Source organism: Ictalurus furcatus, chromosome 27 (assembly GCF_023375685.1).
Source record: "Ictalurus furcatus strain D&B chromosome 27, Billie_1.0, whole genome shotgun sequence".
Classification (NCBI taxonomy): Eukaryota; Metazoa; Chordata; class Actinopteri; order Siluriformes; family Ictaluridae; genus Ictalurus; species Ictalurus furcatus.
The window spans coordinates 3658358-3680873 of NC_071281.1; the positions used below are offsets into that span (position 1 = coordinate 3658358).

The following is a 22516-nucleotide window of genomic DNA, read 5'->3' on the forward strand; positions in this document are numbered from 1 at the left end:
AAACCAAACAGAGCATGTCACAACAAACACCTCATACCAGCTGTGAAGCATGGTGGTGGAGGGGGGTGATTTGGGCTTGTTTTGCAGTCACATGACCTGGGAAACTTGTTGAGACTACAATGAACTTCACTTAATACCAGAATATTCTTGAGAAAAATGTGAGGCCATCTGTCCAGCAGCTTAAGTGGCTAAAGAAGAAAAAAAATCAAGATACTGGAACAGCCAAGTCAAAGTCTAGACCTCAACCCCATTGAGATGCTATGGTGGGATCTTTAGAGAGCTGTGCATAAAAACAAGTGACCTCAAACATCAGTGAACTGAAACAGTGTAAAGAGGAGTGGAACAATTTCTTCAAAATGATGTAAGAAACTGATGAGCATTCACTTCAAGTTATTGTTGAATTATAGGGTGTACTTATTTTTCCCCACCTGGTTTCTGAAGGTTTGTTTACTTTTTGCAAAAAAATTTCTGCAAAATCTGTCTTGTCGTCACCTGAGATTATTTGTGTATAGAAGTTGGTGAGGACCACACAATTGTTATTTAGGCCCTGATAACCAAAAACATAGAATTGAACACTCTTTTCCACATGACTGTTCATTAGTACTGATTTTATTTTTATATAAAAGGTGCCAATAATTCTTGAGGACCCTGAAAATATTCAAATAATTATAAATATAGTTTGTGGGTCTATTAGTAGTGATTTTAAGGCAAAAAGATTAATCTAAGTGATTTAATCAGATCATTTTGACAATAATGACTGAATCGTGCTAAACAAAACACCATGTTCCAGAAACTTCTTGCTTAAGAAAAAACTTAATTCTTGATTTTAGAAAAACAGTCACACACCTTTAACGGTAAGTTCTAGTTTTACGGCCTCGATCTTAGGGCCGTGGCAGATGTACGGTCCTGCGTCAGATTCCTTCACGTTCCTCAGCGTGATGGAGAAATTCCCCTTCTTAATTTCTGATGGAAAAATTGTAACTCTGTCTTTATAGGCTGGATCCTGCCCATCGAAATCTGCTTTACCGTCAAGGATGTCACACACCACCACCTTGTCTTTGTATTTCCAATATACTTCCGTAAAATTCTGTTCCAGTGAACACTGTAAGATCACTGATTCTCCTAGAACACCTTCAACAGGGATACTCTGCAACGACACTGAAAGTACAAAAAAACCCACACACAAAGAAAATCAATGGCCGCTTCACGATACATCAAGAATACACTCTCACTGAGCACTTTTTAGGAACACCTGTACACCTACACATCCATGCAATTATCTAATTAGCCAATCATGTGGCAGCAGTGCAATGCATAAAATCATGCAGATACAGGCCAGCAGCTTCAGGTAATGTTCAGATCAACAATCCGAGGGAGGGGGGAAGAGGGAATGTGATCGTGATCTGAGTGATTTTGACTGTGGCAATGATTGTTGGTGCCAGAGTAGCTGGTTTGAATATTTCTATAAGTGCAGATCTGGAATTTTCACACACGACAGTCTACTCAGAATGGTGCAATAAAGGAAAAAAACATCCAGTGATGGCGGTTCTGCAGACAGAAACACCTTGTTGACGGGAGGTGTCAACAGAGACTGGCCAGACTGGTTCGAGTGGACAGAAAGGCTACAGTAACTCTGATAACTGATAAATGATCTCTGCTACTTCCTTCCAAGTTTTATTTTTCTCTGTAATGCGAGGGCATGTGTAAATAACAAAAGAACATGAAGCCATGGTTATAAGTTTTGACTGCAGGTCAGAGTTGTGAGGGGGAGATCGTGGGTTTGTGTCGTGCACATAATTAGAGAACGAATAATCATACATCACTTGCTAGTGTGAATGTAGGGTAAGACATTCTCAAACATAAAACTGATTTGTTGAAACATCATGTATAGACTGCACATTAAACACACACATTTCTTCAGTAATTACTGAATAAGTTTCACTTTTCCATACAGTACACACATCTGCTTACAGCGGTGTGAAACGCTCACCTGTGTGTATCAGAAGCAGGAAGGTGAAGAAGAAAATCCAGCTGTAATTAAACAAAAACAGAAAGAGGTGGAACAGCAGAATAAATTCGCAGTATGATTACTGTATAATGGAGTTATAAATGAGTTTAATTTGTGAGTTTGGGAAAATAGAAGGAACGTTCAGGAATGTATTAAGTGAATAATAAGGATGTGTTTGTTGCACTTCTTGATGCCCTTAAAACACCCCGGGTCTGTAGGGAAATGTTCTACACGGACAGATGATCTCTTTTCAGGTTTTGGAAAACACATGGGGATGGTGCTGGTTAACCCTCTTACCCCGTATGGCCGAAAAACCGGCTTGCCCGTCTTTGATCTATTCCCGTAAGGACAATATACCGGCTTGGTCGTCTATGCCAAATACCCGTAAGGCCGATATAGCGGCTTTACAGTGTAAACGTTATCCCCGTAAGGCCGGTGTACCGGCATTACTCTGCTATGATTCCTTACTTATTTAATTATTATTTTTTAACCCGGAAGGTTGATGACGTCACGACGTGATTACGTTATTACGCCGACATTACAATGAAGATCCAAGCGTGAATATTAGTATAATAGTAGAAGTGAACTAAAAATGCCAAAGCGAAAAGCTAATCGTGTTCCAGCTAAAGTTACACCTACAGTGAACACAGGTACACCTAAAACAGTGAAAAAAAAGAAAACATACACAGTCACACAGGCGAGAGCGAGGATTCTATATGGTGAAAGTTCAGGCGATGTTGAAACCGAAACTGATAGTGACCCAAACTCTCCTGATTCAGACCCTGATCCGTCTTCATCTTCAGCATCAACCAGTGCGACTGACACTGCAGGGGTCTGGAGTCATAACGGGACCATTTCTGTGCATTCATGAAAACACTACCTGCTGGTCTGATTATCACCAGAAACTTGACTTTTGGTGCTAAAATGCATTTATTTATTTATTTATTTATTTATTTATTTATTATTTACTTGAATTTATTCAAAGGCATTGACCACGCTGATGCTCGTATGGTACTTCTAAATGAGTAGAAGGATTTTAGCGAGCATTTTTCGTCATTTCTCTAGTTAAGAATTGTGCTCTAAGTGGAGTAAAAACAGTGAACTGCTTCATTTTCAAAGTAATATTACACAAATACATTATTATAAGTTGTTTCAAGGCCTAAAAATGTTAAAATGAAAATGTTGATTTTGGGGCCAATTTTGGCCTGGGAACTCAGGGTTGGCGTGCTGTTTCTATGGGGAATATAGGGTCGTGGGACATAATACTGTGGGAACTAAGGGGTAAGAGGGTTAAATATAAAATTGCACTCCTCTAAGACTAGAAAGCTAAGCTTGTGATTAATAGAAGCACAGATAATGGTGAACTAAATGTAAGCTAGCTACTTGGTTATCATCGTGCAGTTTAAATAAATTGCATTAAACTCTTCTAGAACGTACGGAAGCCATACGAGGCCAAGCATTTTAGGGCTTCCGTAAAAACGAAAGATGTTTTTTTTTTTCCAGTTTCATTTTTATTGAACATTTCTGCTGGACATTTCTGTTGAACATACTTCTAGAACGTACGGAAGCCATACGAGGCCAAGCATTTTAGGGCTTCCGTAAAAACGAAAGATGTTTAAACCAGAAGATAAATTAATAGGATGAGTGTAAGGGCAGGGGGAATATAGTTAGTTAATTGGAGTAATAGAACAGCTGTATAATATATTTTAGCTAGTATAGCTAGGTCAGGAAATTGGCTAGCTCCATTCCGCCCTGTTTTTCAGGCAGCGGCGAGTTAGCTTAGCTTAGCTTAAACTCAATAAAACTCTTCATTTGGAAAATATCTAACTCTAGTACTGCTTTTATCCGATACATACCTCACGTTCATTGCGTATCACACGAGCAAAACGGGTTCTTATCAAAGAAATAAAATATAAATTAACAGAACAACATCATTCACAAATTTACTGTATCTTAGTAAGAAAACCTCCGAAAACAAGGGGGAAGTTGTGATAAGGAGCATGCGCCTCATCACGTCACTCAACAGTGTATTTCACAGGTTCCCCACTATGGTCGTGAAGAACCACCCGACCTGCACATTTTAGTTTTTATCCTGCTTCCAACCACCAGATTCAACTTCTTAGTTAATTAAAAGCCCTTTCTGATTTGAAGTTAGTGTGTTAAAGCAGGAAAAAGAGGTTCTCCAGGACCTGGGCTGGGGGGGAGAGGTATCATGCATCTTTAAAGGGTTTAAAGCACACCTATTATGGTTTTGAAACGTGCCTACTTTTGCTTTAGAGGTCTCGTACAATAGATTTACATGCATCCTAAGTCTAAAAACACTTTAACGTGCTCATAATTTAAACTGCAACATTACCCCCAAAGTGTCACAAACAAGTGATTCGTTTTAAAGGATTCAGTCTAAACTCCTCCTTTCAGAGAGCATATTCTGCTGATTGGTCAGATGTTACAGTCTGTTGTGATTGGTCTACCGCTGTCAGTGCGTTTCAAAAAGGAAACGCCCACTACCGTAAAGAGTTTCAGCTCTGTGTGTCAGCGAGCAGCCGATGAAGATCAGAGGCAGGGTTTTTTTGTTACAAACCTACGTAGGTTAGTACAGGAATTAAATCTGGAATCACTAACCACTCGTTTCAGCTGTTCAGAATCGGTTCCTTCTTTTTGGAGTCAATAACTCCGTTTGTCATGCGCTTTGATTTTTGACATCACTTGCTAGTGTGAATGTAGGGTAAGACATTCTCAAACATATAACTGATTTGTTGAAACTTCTCCTACTAGTGCTTATTACAATAGCTTGGGTTAAGGCAGGGGTTCCCAAACCTTTCCAGGGCAAGGCCCCCCAAATGGCATTAACATTTGAACGAGGCCCCCCTATTGCAAGATGTCTTTAAAACACATTTAAAATACAGACTTCTGAAAATATCCCCCTTTTTAAATTAATAATTACATCTTACATCACATTAGGAATTGATTGTGTGTGTGGTTGTCTGAGAGTGAGAAAGAGAAAATCATGTAATTATTTATTTTTCGCACCAAATTGTTGAGGCCCCCTGGCGGCCCCAACTTTGAAAACTACTGGGTTAAGGCATATTGGCAGGTTATTACTTCCACTCTCTGAATGCAAGTAAAAAAAAAAATTGTCTCCAAGCTGTCACGCAAGGAATGTTTCATGATGGGTAGAGGCAAAGAGTTCTCCCTTAAACAGTTTCTCCCTCCGAAACAAGATTATTGAGCAAAATAGCAATGGTACTGGTTTCCAATGGATTTCTCAACTCCTAGATGTTCCTATAAGCACCGTTGGGAAGGAACATCAACCAACTACTAATAGAAAGGTTTTCCCAAAGTTCAGTAGATGGTATCATGTGACCATGACTGCTCACAGCATCAACTGAAAACAGAGTAGCACTTATTCACTTTTAAATGAGTTGTTTGCTATAATCTAGTATTTGTTCAGATCAATCAACATACAGACATATTAGCTTGTTAAAGCTATAACACTTAACACTTGTTGAAGAGGTAAATATACATTACTAGTATAACTAATGCTAGCTGGCTAGCTAATTACTAACAAAAGACAGACAGCCATTACCCCATAAACATATTCAGAAATATTTACAAATACCAAACCGTATATACATGAATTGTCCGTGAACAAGAGTCTCGTGCCGAACTGGAATGGTCTCACCAGTTATTATGTTTGAGAGGATGAATGAAGGTGGACCAGCGGCATGAGGCCCTTTGTGGAGATCTTAGTATAGGTACAGAGGAAGACCAGTCCATGAGTAATCCCAAATGTCCTTGTACAATCCCAGGTCCAAAATCTCAGATAAAATCAATTCACAAGAAGTTTGTAACTGCATTAAAAAGTCCTTCTACACAACAGAAATGTATACATATTAACACTCAGAGCAGCTTTCCCTCTAAATATCCATATAATCTATATAGATATAATCTATCTATAGTCATAAACCTAACAGTATGCACTTTGCACAGCTGATGAAGGAGTTTTGTCCGAGACATTCTGTTTTAGTCTTTTATTTATTTATTCTTCATTTTCATGTGATTCATTTACATGTGATTCATTTACGTATGATTCATTTGTGTGAGATTCATTTACTAATTTGCTTCTCTTTAAATCCAGTTTTAGACTGATATTACAAAAGGTCTTTCCAGATTATTACTTGCTACATTGTATGAAAACAGACACTCTAAAAACAGATTCGCAATTAAATAACATTACTCTGTTCCAATTCACATCCTTCAAAGCATTGGCATGTTCTGCTTACTCTCTCAATCCACCAAACTCCCACACCCAAAGTCTCCATAAACAAATGAGTAAAAAAAAAAATTAAAAAGTAAAAAAAACACAGAAAATCTCAATAATATGAAGACAAATGTGTTCATCAGGACACATCAAGAAAAATATATATATATCTCTCTTCATGCACTTTTCCAATAACCCTACATTCACATGGGTCACTTAGTTTGCCTGCTGTAGGTGTGTAACAAACTTCAGCGATCAATGATACTGTTGTGCTTGTGGGCGTGGCCTGTCAAGCATATTTATTTTTTTAAGTTCTGGATTTGTCACTTACTGCATCATACCTAATTTGCATGGAATTGAGAAGTACAATTTAAATCATTGAAATCTCTGGCTAATTTCATATTGCACACACACACACACATAATGACCAGTCATTTGTTGCTTGTTAATGTGACTGAATGTTAAGAATGTTTTACTCTACATTCAATCATAAAACTGTTGAATCTTCATGTATAGACCCATCTTCATTGATGTTCCCATTTCAGTAATTATTAAACAAATTTCACTTTTCCATATAGTACACACATCTGCTTACTGCGGTGTGAAATGGTCACCTGTGTGTATCAGAAGCAGGAAGGTGAAGAAAATCCAGCTGTAATTAAAAAACAAAACGAGGTGGAACAGCAGAATAAATTCACAGTATGATCGCTGTATAGTGGAGTTAGAAAGGAGTTCCCCATGACTGACCTGCTACACACCACTAAAAAAGCTAAACTTGTCATTAATAATAACAGATAATGGTGAGCTAAATGCGGTCTAGCTACTTAATCCAGTTTCCGTTAAACTCTTATAGAACAAAAGATGTTTAAATCAGAAGATAAGTTAGCAATCTGAGTGTAAAGGTGGGGAAGGATATAGTTATTTAATTGGAGTAATAAAACAGCTGTAGAATATATTTTAGCTAGTGTAGCTAGGTCAGGAAATTAGCCAGCTTCGTTATACAGTTCTCCTGCCGCGGCGAGTTAGCTTAGCTTAACCAGGCCTTAAACTGAACACAGCTCATTATCATAAAATATTTCATACTGGTACTGACTTTATCTGATACATACCTCACATTCATTGCGTACAACACGGGGACAGTTTCTAATAAAATATAAATTTACAGAACAAAAATATTCACAAAAAGCTAACTTCCGGTAACAAACTCAGGCCGAACTTTTAAGTGCGCATGCGCTGAACACGTCACCTGATGACGTCTATTACCAATAATATTGTTTTTTTTTATTTGTTCAATTTTTATTTCTTAATATTTTTGATGATGTTACTTTTTGTATATTAATTTTAGTTTGAAAACATACGTATGGCACCGCTGCGAGAGTTCACATCTATTATTAAGGAAAAATTACAAACAAATCTATTGTAATTCCCCACTTACAACCTGTAAAAACCACCGAAAATGCTCCTCCACTCCTTCCACAATTTCAACTCGTCACCTTGGGTAGTCTTCTCAAATACCAGTTCCCTTCCTGTTTACGGAGTGACGTAAACTCAACATGGTCGCTCACACTGAAACAGTGTAAAGTTCCCCTTCTCTGCATTTACATGAGTTTATAGCAGTATTGGCTTCAGATCACTCAATATACAGACACAGTACTTGGTTACATCCATAACACAGACCATAATAATCTTTGAGAATGTTATGTTTTGAGAAGGTAATCATCAATACTAAAGTTATCACTACTATCACTATCAGAAAAGAACCAGTAGTCACTACACCCAGTTTGAAGAAGAAAAAAAAAAATCAGTAGACAGAGCCAGTGGATCCTGATACCTGCACCCCTGCCCTGTGGAGGTTGTTGATGTCACTGACTTGTTTTGGGGAGTTTTCTTCACAGCTCTCACAATGTTGGTCATCTGTTGTTCTTTTTCTATTCGGTGTCTGTTGCTCAGAGCAAGTGATCTAGAAAAATTTAATCAAAATTAAAATGCACTAACTAGGAATAACTATTATAGTTCAAACAGTCTCTCGTCAAAATGGCAGCATGTGAACCTCGTGGTTCACATGCTGCCATTTTGACGATAGTCTGTTTGAACTATAATAGTTATTCCTAGTTAGTGCATTTTAATTTTAAATTAATGAAGTGAACAGAAAAGCAGAACTTGTATTAGATAAAAAATAAAAGAGGAAAAAATCCATTCAGCTGGTGATTTAAGGTAAGAGAGTAAATGTTTTTTAAGAGGAACAGATACGGTTTCTCTTAGGATTGAGACTTAAAAAAAAAAAAAAAGTCATATTCAAGTGCATGACCTACAGCAGTGGTGAGACATGTTAGGGTTAGAGTCAAACACTCGCTGTCCACTTTAATAGGAACAGCTGTACACCTACTCCTTTGTGTAATCCTCAATCAGTGAGTCACTCATACAGAAACAGGTCAAGAGCTTTAGTTAATGTTCACATCGAACATCAGAATGGGGAAAAAATGCAATCTCAGAGACTCTGACTGTGGTGTGGTTGCTGCTGTCAGACAGGCTGGTTTGAGTATTTCAGAAACGTCTGATCGCCCTGGATTTCCTTGTTGATGATGGAGAGAGAGGTCAGGGGAGACTGGTCACACTGGTTTGAGGAGACTGGTCAGACTGGCTCAAGCTGACAGGAAGGCTACTAATCAACAAGTCACAATCAATGTGTTGCAGCCTGAAATAAAAAAAACTAAATGCAGTATTGTCGAGGTGGTGAAACAGGAAGTTTGTATTTACTGTAATTTACATGACCGACATCGTAATGATACAGAATGTGTGAAGATCTGGGATGTCTTGTGGTTAAACACAGAGAAAGCATAATCCCCTTTCAATTGCATGTTTTTATTTATCAGCGCCTAAATGATGTGTTTTTTATAACATGATCATAGTAATGAGTTCCATCAGGTGCACATTTTCAATAATAGGCATGATAATTCAACCAGCAGAATTAATTTCACTCCCTGATCCTTTATTATCAAAGCAACTTAGTAAACTATCAATGCAACATAACAGTGGTTTAGTAAACTTTAAAAAAAAAAAAAAAAAAAAAAAAAAAAAAAAATATGCAGTGAAATGTTTTTTTTTTTTGAGTGACTTAAGGAACATTTACGTTACATTGACAGGGACACTTTACTGTTCAACAGATACTACTCTTATATCCATTTGTAAAATACAGCAAATAAACAGTACTACACTACACAGTTTTATTAGAACAATGTTTCCAATGTAAATCTGCATGTATATGTAAATTTGTGCATGCTATGTGGTTCCTGTTTTCTGACAGCCATCAAAATGTCCTTCTGAACACATCTATATTTTATAGAAATACAAAATGAAATAAATAGCATGAAGCAAAAAACAAAATCACTGGACCGAGGCAGTAAGATACACACAGAGGGTAAACACTTCCGCTTTTACGCAATTCTCTAAATTATAACGGATTAAATTGAGATTTTTTGGACGTTAATCTACACACAGTAATCCATAATGACAGACCTATGATGTGTCTAAACGCTCCAAACTGAGTTCAGGTGCATCCTGGTTGCTTTGATTGTCTTGAGATGTCTTTAGAACTTGACTGGAGTCCTTGAGAGAAACTGACAGGAAGAATGGGAGAAACTGACTTTTCCCAAGAACACTAGAAGCTGTCATTGCTGCATAAAGGGTGTGAATACTTCTCTACATGAGAGATTCCAGTTTTGATTTTTAGCAAATTTGCAAAAATATTTTTAAAAATCATGTTTTCCTGTGTCTTTATGGATTAGTGTGTGTACAGTAATGGCTAAAAAGCAAATTTAATACTTTTTAAATAAAATGTCTCATACTTCATCATGAAAACTCCTCATCCGTATAAACAACTGCTGAGAATTATAATTAGTACAGCATTGTACATAAGGATGCTTCAACAGTCGTTATAGAGTCGGTTCAATAGTTGCTTCCTGTCCTAATTTGTTGCTCTAAATTTTGGTCGAATTATCTTCTTGTCTCGTCTCGGAGCTAGCAGTTCCTTTCCTGTTTTTAAAATCCATAAATATCTGAACGTTGATGGATTTATTATTTTATTGTTATTCCAGTGGTCTACTACAGTATAGTGGAGTTGAAATTAAATCATGAATGAGATCAAAGTCCCGGCTTTCAGTTTTAATCTGAGGGTATTTACATCTGAATCAGGTAAAACAACACTTTTTAATGTGGTGACCAAAAGTAAATGGACACTTAGCTATTTAATGGTTGGGTGTGTTATTCATAAAAAAGGAAGGGTGCACTGGTGAGCTTCAGAACACCAAAAGGCTCAGAAGACCACATAAAACAACTGTGGTGAATGACAATATATTTTCCCTGGTGAAGAAAAAATACTTCACAAAAACCAGCCAGAAGAAGAACATCCTCCAGGAGGTAGGCGTATCTGTATCAAAGTCAACCATCTAGAGAAGCCTTCACCAGAGTAAATACAGAGCGGTTACTACAAGATGTACATCATTGGTAAGCCAGAAACAGTTCAGAAACATCATCCTATACACGGATGAGAGGAACTTGTAGCAGAATGATGTGAAGAGAAGAGTATGGAGAAGGGAAGGAACTGCTTGTGATATGAAACGTACCACCTGATCTTATGCTGTGGGCGTGTATGGCAGCCACTGGAACTGGTTCTCTTGTATTTATTGATGTGATAAAAACAGCAGGATGAATTGTGAAGTGTACAGGGCTACATTATCTGCTCACATTCAGCCTTCTGAATCTGAATGCTTCGAAAGGTTTCACAGTGCAGATGGACAACGACCTGAAGCATACTTCAACATCAGCGTGAGATTTTTCCTTGAAGCAAAAAAGTGTAATGTTCTATAAAGGCCAAGTCAGTCACATGATCTGAAACCAACAGATGCATTTCCCTTACTGAAGGCAAAACACCTCAAGAACAAGCAGGAAGTGAAGACAGCTGAAGTAAAGGTCTGTAAGATCATCACCAGGGAAGAAACCCAGCTTCTGGTGATGTCTACATGTTCCAGACATCAAGCAGTCATTGACTACAAAGGATTTGCAACCAAGTATTAACAATGAAAACCTGTGAGTGTTAGATTGTCCAATTACTTTGGGTCCCTTTAAATGGTGGGGCACATAGAAAAGGTGCTACACTGTTCACTTGATTTGGATATAAATACACTCAAATTAAAACTGGAAGTCTTGAGCTCATATTCATTATTTAATTTCAACTCCATTATGCAGTAGTAGACAGCTTAAAAAAAGAAAAAAAAATTTGAAACAATAAATCTGTCCAAATATTTATGGACCTTGCTGTAGTTTTGTTTCTGATGGTTAAAGTGAATAAAGCAAACAAGCTAGCCTGAGAATTATCTATGCTACTTTATACACACACACACACACACACACACACACGTGTGTATAGATATATAGATATAGTATAAGTGCAATGTCAATGAAGCACACTGTTCCTGTATAAAATATAGTTTTGTGGCCCCATGTCAAAATTGTGACCCATGAAAATGGATAGAAGAAGAAGGAGTGTGTGAGAGTAAATACAGTAATGTGCTGAGTAAAGTGTTTCTAAAGCTATAACACACAACCCAATGACCTTCTGCACAGCTGATGACATTCTGCTTTTTGGAAACACTAGGTACTACACCGCAAAACTCTGCAAAACAAATACACACATTATAAACCGAGCAGAAATCTGTAAAAGACATTGCTGTGATGCCTGTATGTGAAGATAATGCACACACGGAGCTTGCGGTTTTCTTCAGAAGGTTAAGCTATAGAGCAGAGCACATCCCAGCAGGAACGTTAACAGTCCGTCTGCACGTCTCGGGGAATCACCGTTTCCTGGTGCGGTTCGTCTCTCTGTTGCACACAAACACAAGCCATTAACTTTACACAGTACATGTGTAGATAGATCATTCTCATTAGAATAACCTTTTAAATCATTTTGTCCAAAAATATATCATGACAGATTAATTGTACTTGGAAAAGCCCTTTGTCTTCCATTAGCATGGGGAAAAATACCATTAAGCACAATTAGGGCTGTAACAAATGTTGACGTCTGAAACATGTGGAAAACTACTGCTATGGGGCTACATTGCTTTTGGTAGTTCAGACAAAATATCTCCTGGTTGCCTCTGCCAGGAGGTTCAGACTTTGCCATCAAGTTTTCAGCGAGACGATAAGACAAACCTACTTCCCCATGATTAAAGAAACAACAGTAATGCTTTGTGGAGACCTTCTCAGCCTCTGGATTGGAAACCTACAGAAAACTTGTGGTCTGAATTCACAAGTAGCTTCCACATGCACAGACCAGAGAATATAAAGGAGTGTAAAATGGAGGAGTGGACCAGGATCCTCTACAAGCACCAACATTGTTAGACATTACAGGAAGTGACTCAGTGCTGTTATTCTCTCCACAGCAGGAGTCACTGTATATTAATTATGAGGATGCTGATCGTTCTGAAACCTGGCTACAATATACTACAATATCTCAAAACCCTATGGCACTTTTTATATATTAATTTGTGTTGATTTTTAAAGATGCTGATAATCCTCAAGGATACTGAATATATACACATCATTTTAAATAAAAGGAATTATAAATATTTACATATGTACAGTTGCAATCAAAATTATTTGACCTCCACTGCAAATCAGGTTTATTGTCAAAATGTACAGACTTTCAGCGGTTTGTGATGAACAAATCAAACAAAAGCAGTTGAAATAGTTTGACATGACGAATGCTTCAAGTGGTTTCCCCAAATTCAACTGAAAATGCAACTTATAATGACTTCTCCAGTCTCAAAATTATTCAACCCCTTCACGGCAAGCATCTTTAGTGCTTAGTACAGCTCCCTTTTGCTGTTATGACCTGCTGCAAACGAGATGCAGAGCTTCTGGCAGCGTTCCTGAGGAATCTTACCCCATTCCTCATGAGCAATGGCCTCCAGTTCTGTAATATTCTTGGGTTTGCGTGCTGTAACCGCCTTCTTCAAATCCCACCAGAGATTTTCGATGGGGTTCAAGTCAGGTGACTGTGACGGCCCTGTAAAATCTTTCGGGATTTCTACAACCAAGCCTTGCTGAAATTTGAGGTACACTTGGGATCATTGTCCTGTTGGAAGGTCCAATGACACCCAAGCTTCAGCTTCCTCACAGACAGCATGAGGTTTTCTCCTAGGATTTCCTGATACCTCAATGAATCCATGTCGCCTTCCACATGCTGCAGGTTTCCAGTGCCAGAGGATGCAAAGCAGCCCCAGAGCATCACCGAGCCACCACCATGCTCGACTGTGGACAGAGTGTTCTTTCTTCATTCTTCTTTCTGCAGACATATTGTTGATCCATCGTGCAGAATCCCAAAACTTTTGTGGATTATTTATATCATTTTGAGTGACTTTTCTTGTGCTTTTGGGTCAGCAGTGGTGTACATCTTGGAATTCTGGCATGGAAACATTCTGCGTTTACTACCTGCCTTACTGTGCTCACTGAAATCTCAGTGAATGTTGCCACCAAGTCTTGCTGCAGGTCTTTTGCAATCACCAGAGGGTTTTTCACAACCTGCCTTCTCAGAAATCTGGTTGCAGCCATTGATAGCTTCCTTTTTCTGCCCCGTCCAGGTATTTCTTTTTTTTTTTTTTACCCCTACCCAGTTCAGGTATTTCATGTGTTCCAGCTTAAGCACACCTGGTACAACTAATGAAGCCCTTGATTAGTTTTGCATCAGGTGTGCTTGAGACAACACCTCTTTTGGATATTTGTGCTGTTGTGAGGGATTCTATTCAGGGGGTGAATCATTTTGAGACAGTAGAAATCATTATAAGTTTCATTTTCAGTTGAATTTGGGGAAAACACTTGAAAGCATTCATTGTGTTGAACTATTTCAATTGCTTTTGTTCGATTTGTTCATTGCAATCAGCTGAAAGTCTGAACATTTTGACAATAAACCTGATTTGCAATGGGGGTTGAATAATTTTGATTGCAATTGTATATCTACTAGCAGTGATTTAAGGCAAATGACCTCATTGTTGGGATTTAATCAGATCATTTTGAATATAATGACTGAATCGTGCTAAACAGAACACGATGTGACAACTTCATGTTTCAGAAAAAGCTTCATGCTTGATTTTATAAAAAACAGCCAAACACACCTTCAACCTTCAGTTGCACTTGCTGGTCAAGACCTTCGCTTGGTTCGGTGCAGGTGTACGTTCCTTCATCAGATTGCTGCAAGTTGCTCAGCATGATGGAAAAATTCCCCTCCTTAATTTTTGATGGAAATATTTGAACTCTGTCTTTATAGTTTGAATGCTGCTCTTTGAAACTGGCTTCACCACCACTGATGTCACACACTGTCCTGGTGCCTTCGTCTCGCGAAAACACGACCTGCGGATTCTGTGTGAAAGTACACGGTAAGATCATGGATTCTCCTATAAACCCTTGAACACTCTGCACCGGCACTAAAAGTTAAAAAAAACACAGAAAATCTCAATAATATGAGGACAAACGTGTTCATCGGGACACATCAAGAAATTGTACTTTATATATATATATATATATATATATATATATATACACACACACACATACATCAATCATACTTTCAAACTGTTGAATCTTCATGTATAGACCCATCTTCATTGATGTTCCCATTTCAGTAATTATTAAACAAATTTCACTTTTCCATACAGTACACACATCTGCTTACTGCGGTGTGAAACGCTCACCTGTGTGTATCAGAAGCAGGAAGGTGAAGCAGAAAATCCAGCTGTAATTAATGAAGAAAAAGGGAAAAAAACAAAGAGGTGGAACAGCAGAATAAATTCACAGTATGATCACTGTATAGTGGAGTTAGAAAGGAGTTCCCCATGACTGACCTGCTACACACCACTAAAAAAGCTAAACTTTAATAAAAACAGATAATGGTGAGCTAAATGCAGTCTAGCTACTTAATCCAGTTTCCGTTAAACTCTTATAGAACAAAAGATGTTTAAATCAGAAGATAAGTTAGCAATCTGAGTGTAAAGGTGGGGAAGGATATAGTTATTTAATTGGAGTAATAGAACAGCTGTAGAATATATTTTAGCTAGTATACCTAGATCAGGAAATTAGCAAGCTGTGTTACGCTGTGTTAGCTTAGCTTAACCAGGCCTTAAACTGAACACAGCTCATTATCATAAAATATCTCACACTGGTACTGACTTTATCTGATACATACCTCACATTCATTGCATACAACACCAGGGAAACAGTTTCTAATAAAATTAATAAAATATAAATTTACAGAACACAAATATTCACAAAAGGCTAACTTCCGCTACTAACGAACCCAGGCGGAACTTTTAAAAGCATACGCAGAACACGTCACCTGATGACGTCTATTACCAAACATATTCAGCTTTATTATTTTATTTGTTTAATATGTTTATATATATAATGTTTGTCTGTGTGTTGCTGCTGTCTTTTTGTATATTCATTTTAGTTACAAAACATAGGGTCAATTCAGCTAAAATGGGCCAGATACGGTTGGAGCGTCATAGCCGTTTAAGTTTTTATAGCCAATCACAATAACTGATCTTACATTGTGGCTACAATACTAGTTGACATATAACAATAGTTTTGATTGCTGTAAGATTTTTTAAGTGGGTGGGGCAGAGTGTTATATGAAGCATGTCAGAGAAATTGTATGGTAAGTGAGCATGGAATAGTAAATTTCATTCATCACTAATAAGGGTGATAAAGCAGTTATAAGTAAGCTTACCAATGAAGCAAGAGGTCTATGAACAATGTTTTGACCGGCTCTTTCAAATACAATGTTTAAATTTAAAAAGAAACTTTGATTTTTGTGAAAAAAGTCATTTTAGTTAGTGGCCCATTCCAAAAGAACATTCCAAAGACCACTTTGCATAGGCGCATTAGTGGCAAAGTTGCTGGCTCTGGCTATGCATCTGAGAGGAAGCAGTACCTGCCAGTGGACTCTGAGAAAGAACTGGCCAGTCTTATCAAGCTTATCAAAAGAGGCTTTCCCCCTACCAAAAGAGATGTCCAGGGCATTGCATTTAATTATGCAAAGGCCAATAATATCAAAGGCTTCTCTGAAGTACAAGGCACTGCTGGGTACTACTGGTATCTAAACTTTTTAAGCGGAATCCAGACCTCGGCATCAGGACACCAGAGGCCATTTCAGCAGCAAGAGCAACAGGGCTGAAACCTGGTGTGGTAGGAAAATGGTTTCAACAGCATGAAGACCTGCTGGAGGAACTTGCAATCAGAGATGTTCCATGACATCTTTGGAATTGCAATGCTTTTGCTTCTTCTTGAGCCACTCCTTTTTTGCCTTGGCCGTGTGTTTTGGGTCATTGTCATGCTGGAATACCCATCCACGACCCATTTTCAATGCCCTGGCTGAGGGAAGGAGGTTCTCACCCAAGATTTGACGGTACATGGCCCCGTCCATCGTCCCTTTGATGCGGTGAAGTTGTCCTGTCCCCTTAGCAGAAAAACACCCCCAAAGCATAATGTTTCCACCTCCATGTTTGACGGTGGGGATGGTGTTCTTGGGGTCATAGGCAGCATTCCTCCTCCTCCAAACACGGCAAGTTGAGTTGATGCCAAAGAGCTCCATTTTGGTCTCATCTGACCACAACACTTTCACCCAGTTTCCTCTGAATCATTCAGATGTTCATTGGCAAACTTCAGACGGGCATGTATATGTGCTTTCTTGAGCAGGGGGACCTTGCGGGCGCTGCAGGATTTCAGTCCTTCACGGCGTAGTGTGTTACCAATTGTTTTCTTGGTGACTATGGTCCCAGCTGCCTTGAGATCATTGACAAGATCCTCCTGTGTAGTTCTGGGCTGATTCCTCACTGTTCTCATGATCATTGCAACTCCACGAGGTGAGATCTTGCATGGAGCCCCAGGCCGAGGGAGATTGACAGTTCTTTTGTGTTTCTTCCATTTGCGAATAATCGCACCAACTGTTGTCACCTTCTCACCAAGCTGCTTGGCAATGGTCTTGTAGCCCATTCCAGACTTGTGTAGGTCTACAATCTTGTCCCTGACATCCTTGGAGAGCTCTTTGGTCTTGGCCATGGTGGAGAGTTTGGAATCTGATTGATTGATTGCTTCTGTGGACAGGTGTCTCTTATACAGGTAACAAGCTGAGATTAGGAGCACTCCCTTTAAGAGTGTGCTCCTAATTTCAGCTCGTTACCTGTATAAAAGACACCTGGGAGCCAGAAATCTTTCTGATTGAGAGGGAGTCAAATACTTATTTCCCTCATTAAAATGCAAATCAATTTATAACATTTTTGACATGCGTTTTTCTGGATTTTCTTGTTGTTATTCTGTCTCTCACTGTTCAAATATATCTACCATTAAAATTATAGACTGATCATTTCTTTGTCAGTGGGCAAACGTACAAAATCAGCAGGGGATCAAATACTTTTTTCCCTCCCTGTAAATCCCCATTAGCACCTCCGTTTTCCTCCTTCTTATAGACGCACATTTCTTTTTGCTCATTAAGAAAGCAGAATATAAATTAAATTGTTGGAGTGGTATGTGTAGGAATTGCTGGCTTTCAAGAAAAGTATACTGAGAAAAATATTGTAAGCAACTGAACTGTGAAATCCCATGCTAGCTGTGGATTTGGCTTTTTCGAATTAGGTTTATTAAAGTAAACCTCTCTGACAGATCCTTCAAGGTATCATGGAGGGGAGGTATTTCTGAAACTCAGCAACTCACAACTGGCGTTCCACAGGGGTCAGTTCTGGGTCCACTCCTCTTTTCTATCTACACTACATCTCTAGGGCAGGTGATTGAGTCTCATGGCTTCTCATATCATTGCTATGCTGATGACACCCAGCTCCATTTGTCCTTCCAGCCTGACGATCCATCCGTCTCTGCACGCATCTCTGCTTGCCTTTCGGACATCTCGGTCTGGATGAAGGAAAACCATCTTAAACTTAACCTGGCAAAATCTGAGCTTCTCGTCATCCTAGCCTGTCCCTCAATCAACCACAACCTCTCTGTACAGCTCGGCTCACTCACACTCATACCAACCAGGACGGCCAGGAACCTTGGGGTGATTCTTGATGATGGCTTGACCTTTGCAGACCATATCTCAGCAACTGCAAGGTCCTGTAGATTCATCCTTTACAACATCAAGAAAATCCGACCCTACATCACCAAACAGGCTACACAGATTCTAGTCCAGGCTTTTGTTATCTCTAAACTGGACTACTGCAACTCACTGCTTTCAGGCCTCCCAGCCAGCTCCATCAAACCCCTTGAGATGATTCAGAATGCTGCAGCGCGCCTCGTCTTCAACCAGTCCAAGAGAACCCATGTCACACCCCTCTTCATCTCCCTCCACTGGCTTCCTGTAGCTGCCCGCATCAAATTCAAGGCCTTGATGCTCAACTACAAGACCTTGTCAGGAACAGCACCCTCCTACCTCAACTCTCTCCTGAAGGCCTACGTTCTCTCTCGCAATCTGCGATCGATTAGCGACCGACGTTTAGCAGTTCCAACTTAGCGTGGCGCAAGGTCCCTTTCCAGAACCTTCACACTAATTGTTCCTCAGTGTTGGAATGCACTTCCAATCTCAATCCGGACCGCAGAATCTCTCACCATCTTCAAAAAACAGCTAAAGACCCACCTCTTCTATGAACACCTAACCAACTCATAAAAAATAAATAAATAAATAAAAAAAATAGCACTTACACCTCTACTCAGCACTTTGCTTCTTCTGGAATTCAATTAATAGATCTTGTATGGTAGCACTTCTTGTATTGTTCTCTGCTTGATATCGCTTTGCTTGTATCTTTCTCATTTGTAAGTCGCTTTGAATAAAAGCGTCTGCTAAGTGAATAAATGTAAATGTAAAGTAACTACTATTACCTACATCTATTGTAGAATTTATTGTACTGATCGTCGAGCAGCATTAGCATACTTCCATTAACAATTAAACATGTGTCCCTTGTTTATGCATCACTTCCTTTCACTACTGCTTATTCCTGTTTCTTATTTTCATTCCACTGGAAACCACTGACCACTTTTGTTCCCCTTTGGTCAGGTTTGTGTGAATCTTAACACCTTATCAGATGACTCCTGGTCACATTCCTGCTGTAGAAGAAGCTCTAGGAGGATGGTACAGAAATTATTTACTCCAAATCAGCTATTTACTCCATAATAAACAATTATTACAGTAGAAAATAAATACATAATAAATAATTACAGATTAGTAGTTGTAAATATAAAGATGAAAACATGGGCAAAATCTCAGAATTGTACTTTTTATATAAATCTACTGTGTTATAATGCAACTGATGATGTAAATTCCATGAAGCTGTACTTTATTCTACAAACTTAGTTTTGTGGATTGATGAGTAGCAGTCTACATGTCTTCTTTTATTCTGCTCTGATGTGGCAAAAACAGGAGAGTCGTAGATAGAGCTGGAGAAAAGAAGAAAGTCAGGACAGAATGTTGGACCATTTTTAAAGAAGAGAATTAAAAAATGCTAACTAGATAGATATTTTTGTCTATTTACTAATGCAGCAGGCTAACATTTTATTCAAACCGAAACCTGTATCAGCCAGCTGTTGCAACCTTGCATTTATAATTTGAACAGCACTGCCTAAAAGAAGAAGGTTAATGTAATGTTAGTAAGGTAAGTGTCCTTGTAATAGAATAAAAATATATTCTTAAGCCCTACGGTTATCTAAGTGTCATATCCTACTTAAAGAGAACTGTACTGTTCTCAGGTCAGTGACAAAATAAAAACAAACACATTTTTAAAAAATGGTGTGTGAATGATGGTGTATTTTTGGGTTTGACGATTACAACAGTTTATAGTACATCACTACTGAATTAAACAGCTTAAAAAACAAAGTGTAAATGTTGGCATGGTGAAGTTTTCTGTGAGGAGATGTTTATTTAACAATTTAATATTCAACTGACAAGTCCCACTTGAAGTAAATGTTGCACTGAGAAAGGCACATGCTAACCTCTTCCCTGTGTCTCGATCATGGATGTAGTATTTCATGTTTGTCAGATTGTTTTTCTGATTGGCTGGTGATGATAAAATGCTTTATTCTTTGCAATGTTTAATTATCTACGATCTGGACGGGATCTACGAGTTGAACTGGTACAGCCGGCTGCAACCCGGCCCTGTCCATGGACATAAAACATGCAAAACAAACACAAAGTTATGCAAACAAGACAGACTAGATGAGCAGGACTCAAAACACTTCAGAAACACTTACCCTGTATCCCAGCACTCTTTAACATTGCTAACACGCCTAATCTATCTCACGCAGGAAGGCTTGATAATTAAACAATCAGCCAAATTAGTTCAAACTTGAAACTCTGCAGAGCTGAAAAGCAGCATGCACTTATTTACAGAGTGTAACATTTATATTGTGTCATTTTATATTTACTAAGGACATAGTGATAAGTTCAGATAGGTGTATCCAGGTACATGCTTTACCTGTAAACAAAGCAATTACACTACTAGTCAAGTATTTCACTGTGTAACATTACTACAGTATACACTATAAAGCAAATATAAACATGTGCAAATGTTTATGTTGATGTGTTTTCAAACAATATGTTTAAAAAGATTTTAAAAATGAATACATAAATATTTTCCTAGCACTATTAAACTTGTCCTAGCCAGTGATCTGTGGCAAAAGGATATTATACGAGTTCATTTTTATATATCAAATCACTAAATAAATGACAAAGACAGGGCTAATACTACAAATAAATAAATAAATAATCAGCATTAGTAATGAATTAAACCACTCCCTCATTTGCAAGTTCATTTTCTTGCACAGAGCAAGCGTAATTCGATTAATACAAAAGTGGGTGAAAAGCGCCCTCTGGTGGTAGAAAATGGTTAAAACCGGGGGGGGGGGCGGCCTGATTTCCGACCTAGGAATAGGAAAAACCAAGGAAAAAAGCTCCTTAACTCGGAATGCGTACAACCCCTGGCAAAAATGATGGAGTCACCACACTTAAAGGATGTTCACCCGGCTTTTTCACTTCGTAGCAAATAAACAAATCACAGATACGATACAAAACAATTTTTGCTGAACATTCTGGCTTCGTGAAAAATACCTCAAACAAATTAAATGACATTGATTTACTTAATGGCATATTGTTTTCCAGATCAAGTAGAGGAAAAAATATGGTATAATAGTACTTTGTTGCTCCACCTCAGGCTTTTATGATGGCCTGAATTCTTTGAGGCATGGACTTCACTTCACTAATGGAAAACAATATCCTCCAATTCTCAAACTGGTTCCAACCTTCTCGGATAACGGTCGACAGATCAGCTTTGCAGGATAGCGCCTTGTCATGGACCAATTTTTTAACTTCCACCAAAACTGTTAAATGGGATTCAAATCCGGACTGTTTGCTGGCCAGGTCACTGAGTTGATCTGCCTTTCCTGAAGAAAAGTTTTAATGCTCTTTGCTCTGTGGCAAGATGCATTATCATCCTGAAAAATGACTTCATCACCAAAACCATTTCCTATCGATGCAATGAGAAAAGTGTCCAGAATTTCAGTGTACACCTGTGCATTGACAGAGGTCTCCCTGGTCCTTCACCTGACATGCAACCTGATATCATAAATGAGGGGGGAAATGTGATTGTTTTCTTCAGAAAGTCATCTTTATATGTTGCATATATGTCTATAGATGCATTAGAACGGCACCAGACAAAAGTTCCAGCATCATCTCCTTGGCCAATGCGGATTCGTAATTAATCACTGTGGTTACTCCATCTTCTCAACCTCAAGTTCAGCACATGACCTCATGTGACCATGTCTACCCACACCGTCTCAGTATACAAAGTAGCATTTCTACTTTTAAATTAATTCTCTATAATCTAGTGTTTGCTGAGATCAATCAGCATACAGACATATTAGCTTGTTAAAGCTATAACGTTGGCTTTACTGTTTTGAGGAGGTAAATATACAGCACTCGTATCACTTATGTTAGCTGGCTACCTAGTTGCTAACAAAAGACAAAGATGGAAGTGTTGTTGGCAGCAAAATGTTGCTCATTTTGATGACTAAGTTGTAGTTCGTTGTACAGATATTGTATCAGCAAAACACTGTCTGTGTACAAAGTGATGGTATAAACCAAGGCAGCTAATACTACCTCAATTTCATAATCATTTACCACTGACTCTGACTTTAGAGAACACCCAAAGTAGCTTGGA

General features: G+C 38.5%; 1 protein-coding gene and 1 long non-coding RNA gene across 3 annotated transcripts in view; both read left to right on the forward strand.

Moving 5' to 3' along the window:
- The window catches only part of LOC128602834 (uncharacterized), a 32941-nt gene extending 12861 nt beyond the window's left edge, over positions 1–20080 (forward strand). Inside the window, exons 3-4 of one of the 2 annotated variants that reach the window (XR_008384898.1) lie at positions 14590–14698; positions 19363–20080. This is a non-coding gene — a long non-coding RNA (uncharacterized LOC128602834). Of the gene's footprint in view, positions 1–14589; positions 14699–18168; positions 18556–19362 lie in introns of those variants that run through there. The other variant, XR_008384899.1, reaches the window with a different exon arrangement.
- The window catches only part of LOC128602829 (uncharacterized), a 56251-nt gene that overhangs the window by 26953 nt on the left and 6782 nt on the right, over positions 1–22516 (forward strand). The window lies entirely within an intron of this gene.